The sequence below is a fragment of the Oryzias latipes genome, chromosome 10 (assembly GCF_053564925.1).
Source record: "Oryzias latipes strain Hd-rR chromosome 10, Olatipes_Hd-rR_3.1".
NCBI classification, from domain to species: Eukaryota; Metazoa; Chordata; class Actinopteri; order Beloniformes; family Adrianichthyidae; genus Oryzias; species Oryzias latipes.
The window spans coordinates 80,315-86,314 of NC_136246.1; the positions used below are offsets into that span (position 1 = coordinate 80,315).

Sequence of the window (6,000 nt, forward strand, 5' to 3'; positions counted from 1 at the left end):
CCTTAGTGTCCCTAATCAGGGAGCTGAGTACCCCCTCTTGCTAACCCTACATAAAAGGAGGGTAGCATCCCCTACCAGGGAGCTAGCCCTCCCCTTCCCCTCCCTCCCTCTTCCCATCCACCCTCCTCTAGCATCCCTAAATCGGGAGCTAGCCCTCCCCTTCCCTCCCCTTCCCTACCTCCCTCCCTCCCTCCCTCCTCCTTCCTCTAGCATCCCTAATTTGGGAGCTAGCCCTCCCCTTCCCTACCTCCCTCCCTCCTCATTCCTCTAGCATCCCTAATTCGGGATCTAGCCCCTCCCCCTTCTTCCCTAACATTTAAACCTTAGCATCCCTAATCAGGGATCTGAGTGCCTCCCCTCCCTTACCCTACATAAAATGAGGGTAGCATCCCTAACCAGGGAGCTAGCCCTCTCCTTCCCTCCCTCCCTCTTCCCATCCACCCTCCTCTAGCATCCCTAAATCGGGAGCTAGCCCTCCCCTTCCTCCCCCCCTCTTCCCATCCCCCTTCCATTAGCATCCCTAAATCGGGAGCTAGCCCCCTCCCCCTTTCTTTCTCTAAGCCTAACCCTTAGCATCCCCAATCAGGGAGCTGAGTACCTCCCTTTTTGTACCCTACACAAAAGGAGGGTAGCGTCCCTAACCAGGGAGCTAGCCCTCCCCTTCCCTCTCTCCCTCCCTTACTTTTTCAATCCTCCCATTCTTTAGTATCCCTATTTCGGGAAATAGCTCTGCCCCTCCTTTTTTACGTCCTCCCCTTTAGTATCCCTAGCTCGGGAGCTAGTATCTTAATCTATCCAACCCCCCCCCCCCAATTTTTTTTTTTTTTTTTTTTTTAAACTTTAACTCTTTCTTTTTAAAATTTATTTGTATTAAAATTTAAGATCTCCAGGGCTCTTTTTTAGAAACAGCAAAAACATTTTTTTACTAACCTATTTTAAATGTTTTTACTTATGTCTCTTAATCTGCATGCTATTTATGTTTTTATAAGGCTTAGCACTTAATTTTAGCACTTATTTTAACTACTAACAAAATTTGCATGGCTGTTTACCATGGTTTTAGCACTTCCTTAAATTTGCTGTCTCTAATTTACCCACGAGATTTAAGCCCCACTAGATTCCTAATTAATTTTATTTATTAAGTTTTTTAAATAATTTATCTATTCACTTTGTGTGTATTCTTTAGTTTTTTATTTATTTATTTATTTATTTTTTTTTTTGTTCAATTCTTCCTCCCTTCCCTTTCTTAACCCCCTTAGCACCCATGAATCATTGTAAGGCTTGGTAGCCAAATGGTAATGGTAACCACCTTTCATGCAGGCATCCAGGGTTCAAATCCGGACTGGGCAGACTGATGGTTGGAGTTTGAATTCCTCTTCACTTGTTTTACTGTTCATTCAATATTAAAACATTTTTTTTGTTGTTATTTGTTTGTTTTCCCCTTTTTCTTCAGTACAGCAGGCCAGTGCAATCAAAATACAAACGTATTTCTGCAAACCCCAACCCTAACCCAACCCTAACCCTGCCAGCGCCGCTGTACTGTATTTTATTTCCAATTCCCATTTTTAGTTTTTAATGCTGACAGCCATCTGAGTTCACTCCTAGCCAGCTGCAAACTATTAGCCAATTATCTCAAGCACTATATAAGACAACAGATAACTTGGAGTCAGCAACCCCTGAGGAAGCAACAAACGTTGCGAAACGTCGGGTTCAAACTCTGCTCCGAAATGTAAGCCCTTTTTAAGCTCTTTTTTAATAAAGATTTTAATATTTTAGTCTCTTTTGGGACCTTTTCTTTAACTTTTTTTGCAGTTTCATTTTTGAAACGGTTTTTAGCTTTTTTATAAGTAGGTGGGTTATTTACATGGTGGGGGGCTCTACCTGTGAAGCTCTGTCATTTTTTTTAAATAAGAACATTTTTTGGGCAATAACCTCCTTCACAAACTCTTCTTCAACTGTTGAGGAAAAGGCTCTCTAACCAGAGAGGGATCCCATCCCACAAGGACATTCCACCACTAACAAGCCACTGCTCCGGTGGCGGACTGCATAAAGGCGTTGTCATCTAGATCAACTCCTCACCAGGACCTGGGTTCAAACCCAAGAGCAGCAGAAGCAGAGGGACCCAGAAGACTACTGGGCATTTTCTACAGCAACACCCACCATGCCTACACCTCAGGGCAATGACCTTATGGGACCTACACCAACTCCCACTTGGCACCTTGATGACAACCTACAGCTGCAAAATGGTAAGAGCATCCTCACCATGACCCACCCCCATAGACTTGCATTTCGGAGCAGGGCTGACTCTGAAATGGCTTTTTATTCTGCACTTTTCACACAAGCTACTTCAGTTTATTTAACCCTGTTTGCCTGGATGTCTTACTCCATTCTTTTATTTCCCCATTTAGATCCCCCGTGGTCTCCAGGTGTGTGGTGCGGCCCCCCTCGAAGCATAACCATGCTAATAGAGGACATAAGCATGATGAACGGGCATGCAAAGGTCGAACATGACCTGCAAAACACCCCTTCTGAGTCCTCTTCCATTAGGGGGCCGTCTCCATGGGCCCTGGAGACTTCGTTTCTTCTCCTCTCCTCCTTCTCCCTTTAATGATCCCCAAACAGGGATTAACTTTACCTGCCCCCTCCCTGGACCAAAGGCACTCCCCTTGCTCCCTTTTCCCATCCCCCCCTCCCCTAGCGTCCCTAACTCGGGAGCCAGCTTCCCGCTTCTTTTCCCTAATCCTTAGTGTCCCTAATCAGGGAGCTGAGTACCCCCTCTTGCTAACCCTACATAAAAGGAGGGTAGCATCCCCTACCAGGGAGCTAGCCCTCCCCTTCCCCTCCCTCCCTCTTCCCATCCACCCTCCTCTAGCATCCCTAAATCGGGAGCTAGCCCTCCCCTTCCCTCCCCTTCCCTACCTCCCTCCCTCCCTCCCTCCTCCTTCCTCTAGCATCCCTAATTTGGGAGCTAGCCCTCCCCTTCCCTACCTCCCTCCCTCCTCATTCCTCTAGCATCCCTAATTCGGGATCTAGCCCCTCCCCCTTCTTCCCTAACATTTAAACCTTAGCATCCCTAATCAGGGATCTGAGTGCCTCCCCTCCCTTACCCTACATAAAATGAGGGTAGCATCCCTAACCAGGGAGCTAGCCCTCTCCTTCCCTCCCTCCCTCTTCCCATCCACCCTCCTCTAGCATCCCTAAATCGGGAGCTAGCCCTCCCCTTCCTCCCCCCCTCTTCCCATCCCCCTTCCATTAGCATCCCTAAATCGGGAGCTAGCCCCCTCCCCCTTTCTTTCTCTAAGCCTAACCCTTAGCATCCCCAATCAGGGAGCTGAGTACCTCCCTTTTTGTACCCTACACAAAAGGAGGGTAGCGTCCCTAACCAGGGAGCTAGCCCTCCCCTTCCCTCTCTCCCTCCCTTACTTTTTCAATCCTCCCATTCTTTAGTATCCCTATTTCGGGAAATAGCTCTGCCCCTCCTTTTTTACGTCCTCCCCTTTAGTATCCCTAGCTCGGGAGCTAGTATCTTAATCTATCCAAACCCCCCCCCCCCAATTTTTTTTTTTTTTTTTTTTTTTTTTTTTTTTTTTTTTAAACTTTAACTCTTTCTTTTTAAAATTTATTTGTATTAAAATTTAAGATCTCCAGGGCTCTTTTTTAGAAACAGCAAAAACATTTTTTTACTAACCTATTTTAAATGTTTTTACTTATGTCTCTTAATCTGCATGCTATTTATGTTTTTATAAGGCTTAGCACTTAATTTTAGCACTTATTTTAACTACTAACAAAATTTGCATGGCTGTTTACCATGGTTTTAGCACTTCCTTAAATTTGCTGTCTCTAATTTACCCACGAGATTTAAGCCCCACTAGATTCCTAATTAATTTTATTTATTAAGTTTTTTAAATAATTTATCTATTCACTTTGTGTGTATTCTTTAGTTTTTTATTTATTTATTTATTTATTTTTTTTTTTGTTCAATTCTTCCTCCCTTCCCTTTCTTAACCCCCTTAGCACCCATGAATCATTGTAAGGCTTGGTAGCCAAATGGTAATGGTAACCACCTTTCATGCAGGCATCCAGGGTTCAAATCCGGACTGGGCAGACTGATGGTTGGAGTTTGAATTCCTCTTCACTTGTTTTACTGTTCATTCAATATTAAAACATTTTTTTTGTTGTTATTTGTTTGTTTTCCCCTTTTTCTTCAGTACAGCAGGCCAGTGCAATCAAAATACAAACGTATTTCTGCAAACCCCAACCCTAACCCAACCCTAACCCTGCCAGCGCCGCTGTACTGTATTTTATTTCCAATTCCCATTTTTAGTTTTTAATGCTGACAGCCATCTGAGTTCACTCCTAGCCAGCTGCAAACTATTAGCCAATTATCTCAAGCACTATATAAGACAACAGATAACTTGGAGTCAGCAACCCCTGAGGAAGCAACAAACGTTGCGAAACGTCGGGTTCAAACTCTGCTCCGAAATGTAAGCCCTTTTTAAGCTCTTTTTTAATAAAGATTTTAATATTTTAGTCTCTTTTGGGACCTTTTCTTTAACTTTTTTTGCAGTTTCATTTTTGAAACGGTTTTTAGCTTTTTTATAAGTAGGTGGGTTATTTACATGGTGGGGGGCTCTACCTGTGAAGCTCTGTCATTTTTTTTAAATAAGAACATTTTTTGGGCAATAACCTCCTTCACAAACTCTTCTTCAACTGTTGAGGAAAAGGCTCTCTAACCAGAGAGGGATCCCATCCCACAAGGACATTCCACCACTAACAAGCCACTGCTCCGGTGGCGGACTGCATAAAGGCGTTGTCATCTAGATCAACTCCTCACCAGGACCTGGGTTCAAACCCAAGAGCAGCAGAAGCAGAGGGACCCAGAAGACTACTGGGCATTTTCTACAGCAACACCCACCATGCCTACACCTCAGGGCAATGACCTTATGGGACCTACACCAACTCCCACTTGGCACCTTGATGACAACCTACAGCTGCAAAATGGTAAGAGCATCCTCACCATGACCCACCCCCATAGACTTGCATTTCGGAGCAGGGCTGACTCTGAAATGGCTTTTTATTCTGCACTTTTCACACAAGCTACTTCAGTTTATTTAACCCTGTTTGCCTGGATGTCTTACTCCATTCTTTTATTTCCCCATTTAGATCCCCCGTGGTCTCCAGGTGTGTGGTGCGGCCCCCCTCGAAGCATAACCATGCTAATAGAGGACATAAGCATGATGAACGGGCATGCAAAGGTCGAACATGACCTGCAAAACACCCCTTCTGAGTCCTCTTCCATTAGGGGGCCGTCTCCATGGGCCCTGGAGACTTCGTTTCTTCTCCTCTCCTCCTTCTCCCTTTAATGATCCCCAAACAGGGATTAACTTTACCTGCCCCCTCCCTGGACCAAAGGCACTCCCCTTGCTCCCTTTTCCCATCCCCCCCTCCCCTAGCGTCCCTAACTCGGGAGCCAGCTTCCCGCTTCTTTTCCCTAATCCTTAGTGTCCCTAATCAGGGAGCTGAGTACCCCCTCTTGCTAACCCTACATAAAAGGAGGGTAGCATCCCCTACCAGGGAGCTAGCCCTCCCCTTCCCCTCCCTCCCTCTTCCCATCCACCCTCCTCTAGCATCCCTAAATCGGGAGCTAGCCCTCCCCTTCCCTCCCCTTCCCTACCTCCCTCCCTCCCTCCCTCCTCCTTCCTCTAGCATCCCTAATTTGGGAGCTAGCCCTCCCCTTCCCTACCTCCCTCCCTCCTCATTCCTCTAGCATCCCTAATTCGGGATCTAGCCCCTCCCCCTTCTTCCCTAACATTTAAACCTTAGCATCCCTAATCAGGGATCTGAGTGCCTCCCCTCCCTTACCCTACATAAAATGAGGGTAGCATCCCTAACCAGGGAGCTAGCCCTCTCCTTCCCTCCCTCCCTCTTCCCATCCACCCTCCTCTAGCATCCCTAAATCGGGAGCTAGCCCTCCCCTTCCTCCCCCCCTCTTCCCATCCCCCT

General features: G+C 46.1%; 2 long non-coding RNA genes across 2 annotated transcripts; both read left to right on the top strand.

The window, feature by feature from the left end:
- The first annotated feature begins 1,215 nt into the window (after nt 1-1,215).
- On the top strand, nt 1,216-2,538 carry LOC144994670 (uncharacterized). Its single transcript, XR_013658263.1, has 2 exons — nt 1,216-2,243; nt 2,406-2,538. It is a non-coding gene; the product is annotated as an uncharacterized LOC144994670 (long non-coding RNA).
- Nucleotides 2,539-3,970: 1,432 nt separating this feature from the next.
- LOC144994671 (uncharacterized) lies at nt 3,971-5,293 on the top strand. The gene is made up of 2 exons (XR_013658264.1): nt 3,971-4,998; nt 5,161-5,293. It is a non-coding gene; the product is annotated as an uncharacterized LOC144994671 (long non-coding RNA).
- The last annotated feature ends 707 nt before the right edge of the window (nt 5,294-6,000 follow it).